This window comes from Corvus kubaryi, unplaced genomic scaffold (assembly GCF_017639235.1).
Source record: "Corvus kubaryi isolate FWS band 111438036 unplaced genomic scaffold, C.kubaryi_AGA036_p1.0 67, whole genome shotgun sequence".
Classification (NCBI taxonomy): domain Eukaryota; kingdom Metazoa; phylum Chordata; class Aves; order Passeriformes; family Corvidae; genus Corvus; species Corvus kubaryi.
Genome location: NW_024582055.1, coordinates 5,149,752 through 5,169,588, shown reverse-complemented (window position 1 = coordinate 5,169,588; position 19,837 = coordinate 5,149,752). Strand labels below are relative to the sequence as shown.

Sequence of the window (19,837 nt, the reverse complement as noted above, 5' to 3'; positions counted from 1 at the left end):
AGAGTGCTCAATAGGCTGAGTTATCATATGGCTGATGCTAATTATGCAACTCATTTGCTAATTAGATATGAGTCCTTCTGGAACTCCTTAAAATGGTGCTGTTGCAATTTGTGTTAGGAGGCCACTTCACTGTGTGATGTGAGTTGTGGCTGTTTGTTCCTGAGACAAATGTAAGCAAAACTGCTCTGCTCTTGAGGCAAAGTATATGTTATACTTGCCTCTGTATCTGCCTTTTGCTGTCCAACATGGGAGAAAGCCTCCTCATCAGCCAGGAAAATTAGGATGCTCTTCGGAAAGAAGCTTTGGTGTCTGTGTGCCTTTGAAAGAGATTGTCTGTCACACGGCCTTGAGTTTAAGAAATTTGTATGTTTACATGGAACTCTGCGTCTGCGGAAGGGAGTTTCCACTGCTGTCCTGTAATCACTAATTTGTATGCTTGACCTGCCACATACATAGGTTTTTGAAATAGGAAAAGTGACTCAATGAGAAATGTTGGGTGGGTGTATCTGAGAGGGGATGCAGGCTCTACACTCGAGCCTCAACTTTTAGAACAGCAGTGAGAGAAGGATAAAAAGATGTTTTACTATTTGATACAGCCAAATCTTCTCCTCTTCCACTTAAAAAACTTTCTCTTGAAGTTGGCCTTGCTTATAATTTACTGGTTAGTACCAGCACCTCTAGTGGAATGGCCTTAATGTGATTAAAAACACCAGTTCCTAATTGTATTTCCCTTCATATCTACATTTGTTTTCCTGTTCACTGTTTTTCTTAACTCAGTTTCTAACATAGTGCAAAGTTATAGGTAATGACATCTGTGGCAGAAATGACATTACCTCTTTGTAGAAGGGATAGCATAAAAACCATGTCCAGAACTGTTTTACATTTCTTCCTGATGATCTGTGCCCCGGGGAGGGAAGATAGGGGAGGGATAGGAAAAAACCTTTGAAGAGAATGGATAATCTATTTGCACAGATGTCTGGAAAATCAGTTTCCTCCCAAGCTGTCGTAAGACTTTTGAAGAAATCATTATATTACCTTTTAATCCCCTAGTGCCAGCAGTTGCCTGTGTGACCAGACATTGCCAGCAATGGTCTGTGTGTGTCTGACAGTCTTCCCTCAGTGTCCACATGTTCATTACATTTGTTCCCGGGGAGAGGCGCGTTCATGTACACATAGGCATATGCATTTTTTGCTTTTCAAAATTTGACAGACATCATGAATTGCAGGTATTAATAGAACCTGTCAAACAGTATGGGACACGATTTACTTCCTTTTTGGCACCCAGTGTATCCTGTTCCTATAGTGAGGAAGTACTACTGCAAAAATATTGGCGTCTGCATTGCTTGCAATTGTCCGCTCACCAAGAAACTGGGATACTCAGCTTTCCCATCTTCTTCTTGCAGGAGAGTAGAAACTGAATGTTATTCCAGTATTTTTTGTATTCATAGTACTGGAACGTGGAGGACTGAGCTATAAGGGGGTATTCTAGGTGCACAAGGAATAATCCTGTGTTTTGCAAGCATGTTTATTTATTAAATTGCTGACAGCTGAAGGATTGATAAGGTATTTCATGCTGTCAATACCACTATCAATTATCTACAGCTAAATCTGTGTCCTTTATTCACTCAGGTAACTGTACAGAAGTTGAGATATTAAACCCACCTAAATAACATTAAAAAAAATTCCTCATCTTGTATAAATGATTGATTATTTAACCAGTAAGTTACTAATGTAAGGGTGATACTATGTAATTAATCTGATATCCCAGGTAGACAATGCTGTCTTTGTGCCTTAATACTGAGTACACAAATCCATGCAACTCTTTCAGTAACAAGGCTTTTCTTTAATTGCTAACAAAATCTGGAAAAGTTCTTGTTGAGGATGTGTCTTCACATAAAATGTTTTATTGGGCACCCTTGGGTAGGAAGTGGTGAGCCAGACTGATTGCTTGAGCCTCAGCCACTGAAATCATAACTGTGTGTGTTGGTGACCTTGGGATTAGGATAAGAGAAAGAAAGTCCCTCTGTTTTTAAGGTCATGTTGGTGTTAAGATTTGTTGGAGGAGAGACTATTTTTCCATTGCAAAAATGACATTCCCTCCTGCTTTTTTTTTCCCCCTTAATGATCCCTGTATAAGAGTGATGCAGATTCTCTCTGAGCTTTGTTTACCCTGCCACAGACAAAGATGATGTGCTTGAAGCCAACCACGTAACCTCTCAAAGACACTTAAATGTGCACTGTCTCAAAGACGAGAGCAGACATGGGGTAATTGGCTTTCTCCTGGTAGTAAGTAGAGCTGTGTTAAATGTGGGCCTGAGGGGAACCCCTGTTTTGGGCTGTAGTTTATTATTAGGTGAGGAAATTACTGGACACCTCCAGCTGCCATTAATCAGCCGTGGAGTCTGACTGGAGCCAAGCAAGAGGCCTGTGGGTGGATGCCGCTGAATGGCAGGGAAATACAACGAGACAGAGACAAATGTTTTCCAGCTTAGCAGCACTAAACTCTGCCCTTTCACAGTCCTTAACATGCATGTTCAAATTGATTTAGTCTGTTTACCCCCTCAGCCTAACCATCCATTTCCATTGAAGACTGACAGTTTTATGTGTCGCTACCATGTTATTATGTGTTGCTGTGCTGCCAGTAGCGATAGTGTTTCAGAAGGACTCACTTCCAGACATAAAGGGAGAAGGGGGGCAGGGAGACTGAGTCACTTAATTCCTTTTTATAGGGTGCAAAACATGTTGAGCGTGACACCCGTTCTCTCCCTTTCTCTCATTCTTTTCTGCCTTCCTTTCTTCGCCCCCCCTCCCCCTTCCTTTATTTACTTTTTCATTTATTTATTGATTTGAGTCAACACATGCCATGGAAAATCCTTAAATGAACTTGCATGCTTGAGAAAGACATCTGTCAGGTGATGTAAGTGTCTGGCTTATTCCTCTTTCCTGTTTAGTTTACAAACATGCCATTCCTTCAGGGCTCTGGTATGCTGGCCGGGAGGCTGCCAGAGGTGGGTGCTGCTCAGGCAAGGAAAAGCTCAGGTAGGAAACCCAGCTGCTTCATGTGGCTCCTTGACATGGTTTAGGTCCATCACCACTGCTCTGCTGAGAGGTCAATGTTCTGAGGTTGCAAGAAAAGCTGAAAATTACTTATTGTACACATTCCCAAAATGGGCATGTAGGGAGACAGAAGGGAGGAGCTGTTCTCCTGTTTTGCAGGGGTTTTTTTGAGACAGAAAACACCAGCTCGTTAGCTAAAAGCTTAATTTCAGGGTTCGATTCCACAGACACTTCTTGTGCTGGCTCATGCCTTGTTCCACAGTTTGAGGGCTGAAAGTCCAGCGAGCAATGATAAAGGTACAGAGGGACAGCCAAGATGTGGCTCTTTCTCCATTTTGGAAGTTTTATATTGAAATAAAGAAAAAAGAATAAGAAAGGCACTTCTTGTTTGACTCAAATGCTGGAAACAACAAAAAACTCCAAAGAGAGAGAAGTGGCTGACAGTGAATTTTGAGCATCTCAATGATTACAAGGGCAAGGGGGAACGGCTTCAAACTGAAAAAGAGCAGGTATAAATTAGATGTTAGGAAGAAATTCTTCCACTGTGAGGGTGGTGAGACACTGATATAGGTTGCCCAGAGAAGCTGTGGATGTCCCATCCCTGGAAGTGGAGCAACCTGGTCCAGTGGAAGGTGTCCCTGCCCATGGCAGGGGATGGAATCAGATGGGCTTTAAGGTCCCTTCCAACCCAGGCCATTCCGTGCTTCTGTGGTTAGGCCTGTCCTCTGGGCTCATTCATGAATTCCTGACTTCAGAGCTTCTGGGCAGTCAGGTAGGTTTTCCTTCTTCTACTTTTAATGATTTCTTGCTCCTTTCCAATGTTTTCTTTCCAGATGATGCCCGTTTACTGTTTTTTTTCTTTGTATGTGAGTATATATAAAATATGTGATATTTCTGTGGAGTAATTGCATCAAAAGTAGCCTGCAACACCCTCTGGCCGAAGGCTGCCAGTCAATAAAGAGGATTATTTGGGCTTCCTTTGCATTGCCTGACTTTGTAAACTCCTTCAATAATTATAATCTACAGTGCTCTATATACAGATCAAAACAAAACCATTTTGTTCACAGAAATCTCCTTTTGGGGTGTTAGAGGAGAAATGAAGGCGGGTGCTGGAGAGGCAGGTGCTATAAAAAAGATTTTGTTTTGATGGATACAGATATTCTCCACACCACATTTTTGTACTCTTTTCAAAAATGACATTTTTACCCTGCTCACCACTTGCATTCGTGCAGGACCTGTGGTTTAAAGTGGGTTTTCCTGAATACTCGTTGCCTGAGGTCGTATTCTGTCCATGGATAATGGAGTAATTGTTTACAGAACCTGGCTCTGTGGCTCTGGAGAAGAACACTGAGGAAGATGGGGGTGTGGCCTGTGAAAGTTAACGCCCTAATGCCGTAACTCTGATGGGTAAGATCAGGAAAAGCTCTGAGCTCGAGGATTTGCCAGTTTCTTTCCTTGTAGTGAAACTCCATTATTCTCCTTCTCCTTCATGGCTACTTTGGTGAGATTTTTTGTGTGCCAGGACAGCCATCAACCCCTAGTCCCTCTTTAAGCTGGGCAGGCACAGTAACCTCCTATCTTTTTGGGGGGTCTCAGCCAAGTGAAGTGAGAACCTCTGTCTCGTCTCTGCTTCCACTGGAATATTGCCATGATATGTATTGAAAATATATAGAATATTTTGTTCTTGCTGAACATATTTAACGCTTAGATGAATTGTTTATATAATTGCCAAACATAATTGTTGTTTCACCATTAAATTAAAAAAATACTATGTACATATGCATATATATATATATATACACACACATACTTTTGTTTTGAAAAAAATGTGCCTGTCGTGTCAGTGTAAAAAATGCTGCTGCAGTATTTAAAAATATAAATTGGTCCTGTAAGCATAGCTAAGGATTTATTTTAAATTGGTTTCTAGTCAAAAAGATATGATAATGCTTAATATCCCAACCTTGGAGTCTACAAATATTTGCCCACGTGCTGAGATTTAAGTACATGAGCTGAAGAAATGGTGCTATTGGAACAACTTCATCGTATTTCATTTAAAAGCTGTCTTTTCTGAAGTGGAAAAGTCAAGCAAAATGTCACCAACATTTTCCAGCATAACAGCAGAAACGGAATATATCAAAGCCAGTAATTATCATTGTATTGCTAAATGCTCAGTGCCCAGGAAATTTAAGTCAGGGCCTTTCCTTAACTCTCCCATGCCTTCAGCTTCTTCCCATAAACACACAGGTAACTGCATGCTATCACGTTAGAAATAAATATCTCTTTATCCAAGGTAAACCTAATTTTTGGTGACTTACATGTAAAATTGCCTTACCCAGTGAATTTTAAACAGCAGGCCTATACATCCTTTTCATTCAGCTGTTTTTCCTTCTGGAGGTACTTAAATAATATCTTGAGGGTGTTTCCTCTTAATGAGGTAATAATACCCATATCCTGGGCTAAATAAACTTGAGGCCAAAGGCCTAGGTGTTTATTAGCAGAGGATGTGGTTATTAAGAAATTTAACAGGAAGCACCCTCGAGTTATTATTTTACTGACATTTCTAATGATTATGCATTTGAGAAATAATTGGTTGAAAAATAATACTTATACTTTTAAGAGGGCAGGTGAAGCAGAAGATAATTTATAGGTCTGCTCCTTGCAAACAAAGATTCTGTCAGTCTGGTACCTTCCCAAGTGGGTAGTGATACCAGAGGGAGGAGGATCTGTTGTTGCCTTGGGTGCCTGAGGTCAGCATGAATGCCAGAAAGCCCATGGACGTTCTGCTTTTCGATTCAAAGAGTTGGGCTCTGCATCCTTTTAAGGGACTGCAGTTATTTGTCAACAACAGAGGTAGCAAAACCACATGAATTTGTGTAGTTGTCATGTTGTTAGCTCTAATAAGTGACAATTGGCATCCTAATCCTCTTTAGTAAGGGAGTTTTGCCCCTAAAGAAGCAATAATAATGAGCTTAGTGATTAGAAAAACTGGTTTTCACCTCTGGCTCTTAATTGGTTTTGCAGAGATGGACAGAGGGACGGAGACAAAGGGAACTTAAAGAGCACGCCAAGATCCTGTCATAAGTAAACAGCAGTTTGGAGAAGACTCTGGACTCTTGCTCTGGTGTTCCAGTTGTGTTGCTTCCTCTGCCTCGTAATACCTCTGTCCTGCAAATATTTGTGCTGCTTGAGTAGATTCAGAGGCCTTGGCTCCGCTGGCCAGGCTCCTACCACCTTGGATAGTGTTTCATTTACAATGCTTTCCACTCTGTGATGCAAATGCTGGCAGGGTGCAAGCGTTCTGATGAGAATGTACAAACTGCTCCCAGACTCAGAGCTGAGCACAGATGTAGGTGTTTGTGAGGCTGGCAGCTGAGACAGATCAGATTATGAATTCAACTCCCGTAAAAAATCCCAGCAACTTTTCCTTTATTGCTACAGAACAGGAACTTGGGGGATTTAAACTTATTTAAAAAAAAAAAAAAAAAGGTGATTCAGTGAACTGACAAGTCTCCACTGTTCTTTGTTTAGGGCAGAAATTGTAGCAAAGTATTTTCAGGGTAACCAGCATCCGTGAGCCAAATTTTTCACCAAACTTGACACTCCCTATTAAAAGTACAGCAGCGACTAAAAGCTGTGCTGACAGCTTGTTTAAGTTGAATATAGGATGCAAAGTTCCCCATGTCAGAACAAAAACAAAACCACAATGACTACTTATGTTTTGCCTACAATTAACAGAACAAACATCTTAATAGGCAGAGAAGACACAAACAGATGTTCTAATTGCACATCTGTGTGAAACTGATATTTGCTAGTTCCACTGTAGCTTGACCTCTGCACCTTGGGAATTTGAAGTCCCACAGGATTTGAATGATTTATTGATCTGATGCAATGAATATTGCAGAAACAAGCTGCATTTCCAGGAAGTTAAATACATCCTCATTCTGTGTAGCACTAATTCATGTTTGAAGGGAACCCACTCTCTGCTTTAATCAGAGTGGAGATATCAATATTGTTCGTATCCTTGAAAGAGTGGAAGGAAAGATGAAATATGCAGAGGATATGGTATTGGGCAACTGAATGAATGTGGAAATAAGGAACTCTGTTCCAGTAACCACGTATTTCTCTTTAGGCTTCTGAAAAGTATTTTGTGAGATGCACCAAAGAAAAGCCGATGGAAACCCCCCCTTTTTTAGCAAGCTAAAAAACTCCTCATGCCCTACACTGAAGATTAATTTTGTTTCACAGTTCGCTAAACATAAACTAGAAAAAAACCCTTTCATAATACTTATGAAGCTTTTTCATAAGTAGGGTAAAGATTTATATAGGCAGGTTTTCATGATGTTTCAGAAACAACAAATAATGAGTATCAAGTGACTTAAGGACCAGCTGTAACATGGAGGACTGCAAAATAGTATCCTCACCTCTTCACTGGGAAACTGGACATAGTAGGTTTGTATAAAATTAAAAAAAACATTACTTCTTTTAGAATATTTGATTGCTCTGGTTTTGGTAATTGTATCTTTGGCACAGCACTTACTGGTGTGTGCTGCTTTGAGTGTTGTAGCAATTCCACTGAAGTCAATACTGCTGTCAGACATATGAAGACTCCAGTCCCAAGCTGAGTGTTGGTTTTTATGCTTATGTTTTCCACCAAGCTGCCTCTTGTTCCTGCCAACAACAGTTATGCTGTGCTGAACTGAAGTACAGCAAATCTCTGCGTTTTAAAATGCACTAATTTTTATATCCAGCTGTCTGAAATCGGCGCAGAGGATTAAACAAATGGCACTGCAGCTTGATTTGTTCAACCTGTTTTGTGGGGTTTGTTGCTTCTATTTGTTTTGTGGTTTTTTTTTTTGTGTCAAACACCTGAAGTTTATTTTGCTAAAGGAAAGTGAGACTGAGGAAAGCACCAAGTCCATTACTATAAACTGTGGTAATGTATCTAACACACAAAGAAAATATACAAAACCAATAAGAAGACACATATTCATGCATATATAATGTGTATAATTCTCTGTCCAAAGGATGACTCCATTAATGACAGGAGCATGACATAGCACAGCATTTTCTGGTTTTTATTATTATTTTATTTTAAATTTTTGTACTTCCTTTTTATGTTACCATTTCTTCTTTTCTTTTCAATTTTTTTTTTTCTGTGATCCTTTACAGGTTCTGAAGTGTTTTGTGGCACATAAAAATGCTTGAATTAAGAGGCAAATCTTTCATATGTATTTGAGGAGCCTACATCTGGCTTCTAAATTTCTATTTATCTTTTGTTAAGGCTGGTATGAGGGCATCATCTTCCAGGTGTTTTCAGTCAACTATTTGGTGTACAGCAAGCACATGTCATGCATGCTGTGTATTGTGTCTGTGCACTATCTGGAGCTATTGAAAGACAGTATTTACTGAGGAAATCATGTAAGAGTTCATATATATGATTTTAAAAGCCCGATTTCCCTTTTCCCAGAGGTGATTTATATATAAATGTCAAATTTCAAATATATGGCTCCCAAAAAGGCAGCCACAGAACACAAGACTGTGGTCATATAACATGACTCCAGTGTCAAAGAAAGGCTGCGTTTTAGGACTTTGATGCCATTATCGTGAAATATGGCTTGATTTTGGTAAGAGCACATCCAGGATTACTCAAGATGATTGTACTTTTCAGTGTACAGCAGTTTGAAAGGGCATCAGCTCTTTTTTATACACCGTTTATTCTGAGCAATGAAATGATCTCTTTGTCTGTAGGTGTGAAGGAAAACGAATAGTTATTCTGAATTTGTGGGACAAGAATGATGTCCATACTGAATTTCACCTCATGTGGGTATTGACAGGGCGAGGATCTTGCTGTAAACACAGTATAAATCTTATATTGCTCAGTATTCTTATAGATGATTTTTGCAGCCTAGCAAGGACAAGGATATTCACTGAAATCTGTACTAATGAAATGAGTGAAATCAGATGCAGTGAAAATCAAACCTCTTCATTACTGTGGCCAACTTGAGTCTGTAGCTGATCACTAATTGACAGTTCTTAAGATCCTCAAAAAAGTAAGATTGATCTTGTAATAAAAGATACAAGACAACTTATAAGGACATTAAAAAAAAATTAAATGTCTTCAATTTATGTAGTCTGGAAAAGGCACAAGAGATAATGTCAACTTTAATTACTGTTTCCTTCTGAATGCAGGGAATAGGCCAAAGGGCATAAATGGAAATTAAAGAAAAATGGAAAACAGATGGTAGGAAGCATGCTACAGGAACTGGAATACAGGCAGCACTGTACATAATTTACCAAAAAGAAAAGGGGCCTTACCAGTTATTTTGTCCCATTTTAAACAACATCTTACGATCTGTTTCACAACAACATAATTACTAAATCAAGGCCCCATTGATAGTAACCGCTGTAGTGTTGCCAGGATTTAAAATTCTTCCTTCTCCAGCTTTTATAAGACATCTTTGAAATATGGGTCAAGCAAAACTGGATGCTGAAAGATAGCTGCATAAATTAATAGCCTGACATCTAAAAGTGCTGGTCACCAAAACCACCATATATTTCAGGGGATACTGGTTGAATACTTGCCATTTTGGAAGAGGTTGACACTGATTTAAATGCTTCAACAAGGGATTAGGAGCCTAATTTTAGTAAGCACTTTAAAATAAATCATGTGAATATTTATGATGATATATATTGCAAAGTGCTCTTGCTTTGTTTTAGGGGCTTTCATCTGGATAGGAAATCTTTTAGTCCAGGCAGAATTTCTTTCCCTTTACAGCAGACTTCTCAAAGCTGAAGGAGCCGATTAGGAAATGGTGCTGACATGCAGCAGGGAGGTTTTGAAGTTTGAAATCAGAAAGACTTTAAGTCCCACTAACCAAAGACTGGTAAAACACAAACAGCAAGTGGTAGTCCTGGCAATTAATCCTAGAATACATGCTTGGTTTTGAAATTGATTTTTTTCTCCTCCAATCCTGCCCCATGAGGTTTCTGTGTTATGGAACATCATGGCTGCTCTCAGAACAGCCTTCATAGGAAGGGCTGTTTCAAAGGAGAGGCAAAAAAAGGCTGAATGGTTACTTGCAAACATGTTAACATAAGCTCAGTCATCCCTAGGCTTCCAGCGCCATGAGGGGAGAAGGTAATGAGGTCATGGGTTGTTTTTTTTAGGTTCTGAAGACTGACTTTGAGAACTGAAGAAAAGTAAATAAAGGATTATTTATTAAATGAAGAAAGGATTACCCATTACAGGATAAATCTTGCTTGCCTTACGTGTACAAATAGTTCTCATTGACTATGAACAAGTCAAATACTTACACAAGGCATTTATAACTTTTATGTACCCTTATAAAACCTCATATATTATTCTGTGTCCTGGGCTTAAACAGCATGCAGACATTAGCCAGTTAGGTGTATAATGAAAAAAAAGCAGCCTCGTTTTTACTGCAGATCTCTTCAAAGATGGATTTAAACTAGAGAACTTCTTATCCATTTAACCATGAGGCAAATTTATCCAGAAAAATATCCAGGCAACTAAGCAAGTTTCACTGGAGAGTCTCAATTGCTGTGAGAATGGAGTGTCTCGGAAAAGGAAAGGAGGAGGATGCGAAGCATGAAAACATTCGGAAGGTATTTAAATGGAAAGTTTCTCCTCCTCCTGCGCATTCCTGAGAGTCTCCCAGAACACTGGGCAGGGCTAGCCCCGGGACACTCCTTGCTGGATAACGGTAACCTTTATTATGAGATGCTGCAGATTAATTTCAGAGTCATTTTCTTCCGGGCCACCAGCTGTAGTTACTCAAGGCAGATTAACCAGAACATGGCTGGTTTCAGCCCCTACCCAGCAGCATGAGGTAAATACCAAATTACAGATGGTGCCAACACAATGTTAGTTGCTAATGTGGTGGCTGAACACAGTGTTAGCTGCTAACTTGGTGACTGCGTGGCATTTGGGTGTCCTGCTCCTGCCTCAGCTTCTCTGGCAGCTGTACGTGACATGTTTGTATTTAGTGACCACTTGTGCCTCAGTATGTGGCACTTGGGGACGTGGCTTAGTGCTGGACTTGGCAGTGCTGGGTTAACAGTTGGGCTCGATGGTCTGAGAGGTCTTTTCCAACCTAAATGATTCTACATCTGGTATTAAATCACTTGGCAGTTTGTGCAACCTTTAGCTGATGTTATGCTCCATACACTAGATACACAAACTTTTCTCATCATCTTTCCTCCTCACTGATTCAGTTGGAAATCACCCTGTTGTATGTTTCCTATAGTTTATCTCAGGAATGCGTAGATAATGACCTCTCATTAAAAGAGAAGGAAACATTTAGCCTCCTATTTTAATTTTATTCTGAATCCAAAAGGAAGATTTGGATGTTTTCCCCTCTTTCTTTGAAAAGTCAGCTACAGAAATTGAGGAGAGCAGACTTGAATCACCACTGGACAAGTGCTTTCAGTGCTGCTCTGGACTAATTCAGGGACATTCTTCTCCCGGTGGTGAAATATTTTGAAATCCCTTCTTTTTTTGTCTGAATGGGAAATGCCAAAACCTCAGTGTTTTTCATGAGGAATTCTTGTCTTCTGGCCAGCTCAGTTAGCTTCACAGCAAGAGCTGGGAAGTTAAGGCTATGGCAAAGAGATGATTTCCACATTCATGGGGAAGTAGACAGCAGTTGCTTTCAGTCATTTGTCCTCCTGTAGCACTGAGATATCAGACATTATAGTCATGACGCTGAAAGTTATCAAATCAAGTAATTCCTCAGGGCTTTGGCCATTATCTCTAATGTTTCTCTCAAGATGATTTAGTTAAGCTTAGACATTCATCGTGCAACTAAAGATCATGCCAGGAAATTTTCACAGCAGCTATCAAGTACTCCATGCTAACATTAAAAAAAAACCATAAAAAGGCCAAATGATACATTCTCTCAATTCCTTGCTGAAGAGTATTTCCTTTCTTAATCAGAGTACATATTGCTATGGTCTAACCTGTCAGCCATAATCTGAGTTCTGTCTTCAGCTTGACCCATGCCTGTGTTGTACCATTTGCTGGTTCTGTTTCACATTAACTCAATGATAGGGCAGTTTTTATCCAGCTAAAATATTTGACTGGGCTTTTCCTCGTGTCTTGTGCGTGACAGCTACAGTCCTCCCTTGAGCAGCTCCCTCAGAGTGTGGTTGCCAAGACTGCAGTCCTAGAACATAGTTTTGAGTAACTCTCCGTTCCTTCAATGTCCTTCTTGTCCTCACCCTGAAGGCCATTCCTTACCCCTCTGCTGGTCAATCTTGTGATGTCCCCATCCAGTCTATAATCCCCTATTGCCAACCTCGTTTTATCCAACAAGCTCATCTCAGCTATGCAGGGGGAATGGGAATTCCATAGCCCACAGAAAGTGGCTTCAATGCTGTCCTTCAGACTCCTCTTCATTAATGTGTTACCAGTCCCACTGCTGGGCAAGGGTGATGTTGTACGTGTGACTTCAAGATGGTTTCACCATTTTTTTGGTTCTTTTCTCTCTGTCCAGATATTGCTTCTCTCCCACAGCTCCTCTTCCTGTGCTGAAATTGGGAGTGAGTTAAGAGCTTTGCCATACCCATACCAATTGAACGTGAATTCAGCCACGACTCAGGATTAGGGGTCTCCTATCAGGAAGCTTTCCTGGAGTCCTGAAATATTCAATGGAAACAAGAGAAGTGTTTTTTACTCTTCAACTCATTACAGACTGTAAGGACTGGATATTCAGCTTGGTACTTCAGGCTATGGAGATCTGGGTCTCAAGCAGTGCTGTTTATTTGACACCTTTTGAGGCCACAACTTTAGCTGCAACTCAGAACATGAAAAATAGTTTCTACCAGACTCCTGTATTTTTGACTTCATCACTTGAATTACAATGATTTCTTGTTGTGCCTGAGCAGAGTCCACAAACTCTGCAATTTACTGCTTCCTGCAACAGTCTGACACCGTCCCCTGTGGGAGAAAAATAAGTTAAACAGAGAACTTTTTCCTCTTAAAGAATTATATTGATCTTGCAGACGCTGAGTTGACTTACAGTGTTTTTCCTTAGAGCACTTGGCTGCAGATTCACTTCAGAGTAAATATAAGAGCCCTATCATCTTCTTTCCCCTTAAGCCTAAGCATTATAATCTCTGTCAGTGTGACATGATGTTTTTCTTTTAAAGATGAAATTAAATAGTATGACACAGCTCTTCAGTGTTCACTAAATTCTGTGTCATAATTTCCCAACTATAACTATCTAATTTCTCTCCAAAATCTGTGGTTTATATGCGGCCTGAATTTCAAGTGTAATATATAGAAAATATAAATATTTAAATTTGAGATATGGTTTACACTGTTCTTTCCTGGAGTGTTTTTCCTTGTTTCAAAAACCACAGGAGTGTAGCTCAAGTAGCCTACTTGAGAGAGAAAATTCATCATGTGTCTACTCCAAGGCTCTTGTGCTAAGGGCTAGCTAGACTATGGTAAATAATCCACAGACCCTCACAGGAGGCAATGCTGGCTCACATTCCTCCTGGAAGAGCACAGGCTTGCATCTTTTGGTGTCCTCCTCCTTCTTTTACCCCTTTTCTCTGAGATAGGAATGAAGAGGTTCTTTCATCTCTGGAGAGTTCTGTGATGTTTATTTGACACAGACCTTTATGGTTTGATTTCAGCTTGACTGGGCCCCTCGAGGTTGGTTTCAACATTCTGCTGCAATATGTTCTTCCCTGCAGACTGTAACCTGAGTTTCCAAAATGAGGAGGACTTTTGGCATGTGAAGAGTGGATCTGTCTCATTTACATCAGGACATACAAAGATATCTATATGGATGTATATAAAGATATGTAAATGACACGCAAAGAATATGTGACCATCAGCTAGACCTCAGCCAGGAAGCAGGCAGTGATTTTTCTCCCTGGGGACAACCTTGTGGCCATCATCATATGTGCATACCAATGCTAAGGTGATGTTAGATCATTGGCAGTTTTGCCAAAACACACCAAAACCGAGTAACCTTTGCTTTCATGCTGCAGAGCTGCTGTGACTGACAATGACCCTGACAGGAAACTTGTCTTTCCACAGAAACTATGTTTAGAGCAAATGATTTTAACTCCCCTTAGTAAATAAAGGGGGAAATAATATTTCTCTCTGACACTATGTTTTACAGGTAATTGATTTTTAAAAATGACTTGGCTTTCTCATTTATGGCCAGGAAGCAATAAAACCACCCCCACCCATTCGGTTTAGAAATTCACCACAGAGATGTTGCAAGTAGAGAGAGCCAGGAAAAGAGTGAATGTAAAATACTTTTAAAACCAGGCATCACATTTCTCTACAATGGTGGATAACCTCAATCATTTTCCCTTCCTTCACAGAGCACAGGGGATAACATACTCATGAGAATTACACCTCAGCCCTTCAAATGCTACTGACCCTGTCATACAGCTTAATCAGAGATGAGACTTGTTTGAATGAGCTAGTTGCAGGCAGCCTTTGGAAAGGCATTACTTTGGAAACAGCTTTCCTAAGTCTGTCCCACACTTCCCAGCAATGTTACTAAAATTTTGATGTGTTTGCCTACAGATTTTAGTGGCTGCAGGTGATGATGAGATACTGTGCCATAGCAAATAATGGCAATTTCTTTTTGAAACCCAGGTGGGAGTGTTCTTCAGATTGTGTTCCTTTCAGAAGGAGCCTTTTGTTGGTTAGAAAAGTTGGTTGGTACTTGCATAACATACGTTTTGCAGTTTTCTCTGTGGCGCCTTATCCAAGTTACTGCGGCAACTGTGGCCTGAGAGTTGTCTGCCTTATGGATGGGCAAATAATGTGAGCATTAAAGATGTGTGCTGGGGTCAGAGGTTGGCTGATGTTTGTTTAATTGAGTCCCGTGGCAGAGGCTGGAAAATCCTCAGCAGGGAGTGTTGTCGTTCAGGGCACATAAGAATCCTGAAATAGGTCGAATAATTTGAGTCTGACCCTCCTGCATCTGGTGGAGCTTTAGGGTTTGGTGCACTGTGATTTTAAACTGCTTATTCAATTTCCTGATCCTTAACATGCTAAATTTATTCCTGTGCAATGGTGAAACACAAACTCCAGGCCCTATTATGTAAGACAGCTACTACTGGCTTTCTATTTTTGAATTATAATAAGATAGATTCTGCACTGCTTTAGCATTTCCCTTCACATCCAGTTTATGGGAAAAAAAATTAAAAGAAGGTAAAATATGATGAAGGACAAATTTTCTCTAGTTTAAAACAATTCTGTACCTGAATGAGATGTCTGGCACAAGTTACTGATGGACATGAATGCAGAAAGATGTGCTGAGTTTGCAGTGCAAGCTGAAAAGGAAACAGATATTCCTGTACAGAGAGATGGGAATTTCCCAATGTGCACATAGTGCCAGTGTGTGCGAGGAACAGCAGAAGATCTTTAATGCACAGAAGGGATTTAATGACTTAATGAACCTGCTGTACTGAATCAGTCAAAACCCAGCAAGTAAAGGTTTTATAAAAACATGCTGACTTCTGGCAAGAACTGCTTATTTATGGGACTTCGCTTATTTTATGGGCCATGATAGATCATTACTTTCATGTTATATATGAGGATAATTACCAGAATTTCAGTGAAGTAGCTGCCTCTTTATTTTCTGGGAAAAGTTCATGTATATACAGAAAAACCAGCTCATTTATACACATGATTTCCCTCAGAATACCCAAAAGCCTGAGGATGTTTTACCCAAGTGTTCTCCCTCTTGAAATTTAATTTCACTAATAAATGAATATACCGTGGGCTATACCATCCAGGAGAAGATTAATAATGATAATTGTGAGAAAAAACAGAAGTGTTTAAATGTATCATAAAGGTCAGACCCAATTAATCTCCAACAACATCTTAGCGTAAGTGCATGTAAAAATGGGTTTGAAATTCTGCACATCTTCCCACTGCAGAAGGCAGAATAGATTCCTCATGTCCAGTCGAGCTGGGACGATTTATAGCATCTGGCAGCTCAGCTATGCACATTTTAAGTGTATAGATTCAGAAGGGAATATTATTTTAAAAGCATGCAAAGTATTGTTTTCAGAGAAAAGGAAGCAAAAGTTATGTATTACAAAAAAAGTCAGACATGCCTCAGTTTTGGTTTTAGAAACCTGGCCTATATTCCTGAAGTGGTTTGGAACTGCAGGCCAACTTCCAAGGGGAACACCCTGCTCCCCGTGGGGAAGGATTTATGATTTTATTCAGGATGTATGAAATGTGGTGATTTTGGCTGGCGTTCAGGAAACAGAAGAGGGGAGCAGAGTCTCCATTCATTTACACCCCTGCCTGTTGTCAGTGAAGTTTTAATGACAATGAACAAAGGCAGAATGTGGGCTGCAGAATGGGAACTCTGTGCTTTGTAAAAGTGGCCAAAATTCAAGGGAACAAATTGCTGACTCTTCTGTGAGCAGGAGCTGCTGGTGCTGGCAGAGCTCTGAAAAACAAGGCTGCAGCTGAAAACAACAGCAGATTCTGAGAGCCCCCATTGGGGACCTTCCTTCTAGACCCTGAGTTCTTGCTCTCTCTGACCTACTGAAATGGTCTGTTACAATACAGTGTGAACTCAGCCTTTGGAAATGGATGAAGCCAGCTGTGTTTCCAAAATCCATGGACGTGCAGACAAGTAGCTGTATTCCTGGAATATGCAGGAACTTTTCACCGCCTGAGCTGCACAAATGGACATCTGTGCATTTTGAGGGAAGGTGCTTGACACGGAATTTTTAAAACCTAAGGAAAGTTCACAGTATTCAGTCATTTGAAGGAAATGCTTCCCACTGTTCCTTCTTGCTGATAGTTTAGGGTTATCCAACACATGGCAACTTTCCTTTAATGAGAGCAGTGTGTGTGTGGGGAGAATCCCGATCTGAAAGAAGCGGTGCTGAGCCAGATCCCTGGCTTGCATCCATTGCCTTGTATGAGGGAACTCCTCGGTATCCCTGAGCTGCAGGAGCCCAGCCCCCACAGCACCCTCTTGCTGTGCCTTCCATGGGGGAGCACACCTGGGATGTAGCTGAGGCCAGGCAGGAGGGAGGTTCAAACCATTTGTGAACTCTGGCAAGCCCCAGCTGCTGCAGCAGCCCTTGGGAGGATGATGAAGACAATTTTGAGCAGTCTGAAGCAGCTCCGAGCTGCTGAGTGGGGCCCCTGCAGATCCCTTCCTGGGATGGAAAGTCCAGAGATTCTTGCGGATCCTTGTCTTGCTGTGGGAGATGGTGACCAATTGTCTGCCCTAAAATATGCCATCAGTACCTTCAAAAGAGGCTTTGCTGGGTGGGAGTAAGACCCCTGCCTGTCATTTAAACATATCTGCATTTTGTAAGCAAGGCAATAACTTTATGAAACACTGGAAGCAACAGGTATTACCTGGGAGGCTGAAAGTGAGAAGGGAACTCGTGAGCTGGGTTCCACCTGCAATCCATGAGAGCCTTGAGTTTATTGACAAAGATGCCTTGACTTGAAGCTGTAAACTTTCTTTGGGATGTGCTGTGCACTGGCGTAATCAAGTATGGAATGATCTATTGGCGTTTTATGCGGATAGAAGAGCTGCTCTAAAGGGAGACAAACTTGCTATTGAAATGGGTTTCTCTGTGATGGAAATGCAAATAAAATGCTTGGCTTGTTTCATATCATGATGTAGATTGAAATCTTCTCCATGGCCTTGGGGAGAGAGAGGGCTCATACCCACCACAGATGTATAATATCAGCTATCATTCGATTTTTCATGTAGTATCCAACACATGCACATTATGGATCTCTGATCAAGGGAAAGCCTCAAATGATTGAAAAGCAGCAGCAATGCAGCAGCATGCCCCTGGGAAACCAGAACATCACCACTACAAGTGTTAGCCACCGCAAATTAAAAATCTGAGACTCTCACCGTACTAAGCTGCTCATGTCTTTCTGCCCTCTCATGTACTAATACTCCTAAATACATGGTAAAATATCAAAATGTAATTACAGAGTAGAGTCTTGGCTTTCCCACACCTGTAACATACATCCAGCTGCTTTGTTAATATTGCCATTCAGGTACAATTTAAAATCAGCAGAGAAAGTCATTCCAGAACCTGCACCAGAAGGTCACCAACTCCCTTTGAAAGCACTGATACTTCCTTTTGTTCGCTCTTATGTATCTGATTACAAATTACTAAATCCAACTGCTATTTGAGAACTTTTAGATTCTAATCAGTACTTTGATGAATGTACAGCACAATAATGCAGATGAGTGATGTCACCCTTTAAGCACACAGCAGCATGCAGGGATGAAAAAGTGGAGAAGCCATTCAAAAGCTCTGGGACCTTTGTGATCTGGGAGCTTCCTTTGTAATTCATCCTGACTGTAAATTGTTGCCTAACAACTTGACATTGTTAAAGTGTCTAATTAAACATAAAAAACCCCCCACGCAAATACAAAATGTTCAGCTTAGATTATGAAGGGTTGCCTTTATGTTGGTAAAATAGAATGACAATCTGGGATAAGGAAATGTTACAGAAGTTGACTTGAATAAATAAGAAGGAAACATAAGTAAGTTCAACAATGCCAGCATCAAAGATCTTTTCTTTAGGAACTAGGCAACTTCCTAACGCTTTGTGCTACGGCATAAGAGACTGTTTATTAAATGAAGTAGAAGTAAACATCACAGCCTTTTTTCATGTAATAAAGAAGAACAATGTAGCCAGGTGTTAAAAGATGAGCAAAAAATTCTTAAAAGGGAGGATGTTTTCGTAAAATATGATGAAACCAAGCGGCTGAAATAAAAAGTATAAGTATGAACTTCATCTGTATGAACTTCATCTGCGTAGTTTTTCTACTGCAGATGACAGGGTCCTGACCTGTTCTTTTAGTCTGTTTAACACACTTATGTTCAGTATTTTCATTGGGTATGAAAATTCCATAGGACTATTCTTGGTCAAACCAGCGCTGAAGGATGTGAGGGCAGTGCTATGGATTTAGGAAAGAGAAGAAATGCAGGGGTCTGCTTCTGATACCTCTTCAACACCAGCTGGCAACGGATGATGCCTGTCCCTTCTGATACAGATAATGTGTGGTTATGCATTATGATGTCAATATTCTTTTAACGTGGATTACGAAGGAGTGATCTTGCCTTATTTTAAAACATGCACCATTAAACTAGGATAATTGGGGAATTTCCTGTAAAAAGAAATTTCCTGCCGCCTCACACTGTGTCTGGGTAGTTGTGTGTGCTGTTCTTCTGAGGCTACCCAAGTAAAGGAAATGTATCCAACGTGTATTTTCCTAAAGTTTTCCTTTACTTTGCACCTCTTCAAAGGTACTGCTACCTGAAAGCATCCACCTTTTAATAACCTTCTTCCTTTTCTCTTCCAGGGACTTCTGACACTCCCAGCCCTTTAGCCTGTTGCACCTGAAGTTCAAGAAAAGGACTTTTCCCTCCATTTTAGGTAATCAGTGCTGCTTCTTGGTTGTAAGTGGGATTAAGTGATTTGTTGATTGAAATAGTGTAAGAATACTAAACAACTTGCAAGTCTGCCACCAGAAGTCAACAGATATTGGATGGTACAGGGTCTGATGATAGTTATTAATTCAAAGTTTATTTTCAGTTCAAGAACTATAAACCAACTTCCCTGCTCCACTCTTGGAAATTAAGCCTATATCTCTTTATTTTTCTATCCCCTTCTTTATGAGTGTATATATACATTTATACAACTGCAATTGCCTGTGCTGTTTTATCTGGGAATCCCACTGTACGAACCTAATGCTTTTCCCTACTGAAAGTA

At 40.4% G+C, this 19,837-nt stretch overlaps 1 long non-coding RNA gene across 1 annotated transcript in view; it reads left to right on the top strand.

Annotated features, from left to right (window-relative positions):
• LOC121674326 overlaps positions 1-19,837 on the top strand; it is an 81,608-nt gene that overhangs the window by 51,241 nt on the left and 10,530 nt on the right. Inside the window, exon 2 of the long non-coding RNA XR_006019552.1 lies at positions 19,428-19,501. This is a non-coding gene — a long non-coding RNA (uncharacterized LOC121674326). The remainder of the gene's footprint in view (positions 1-19,427; positions 19,502-19,837) is intronic.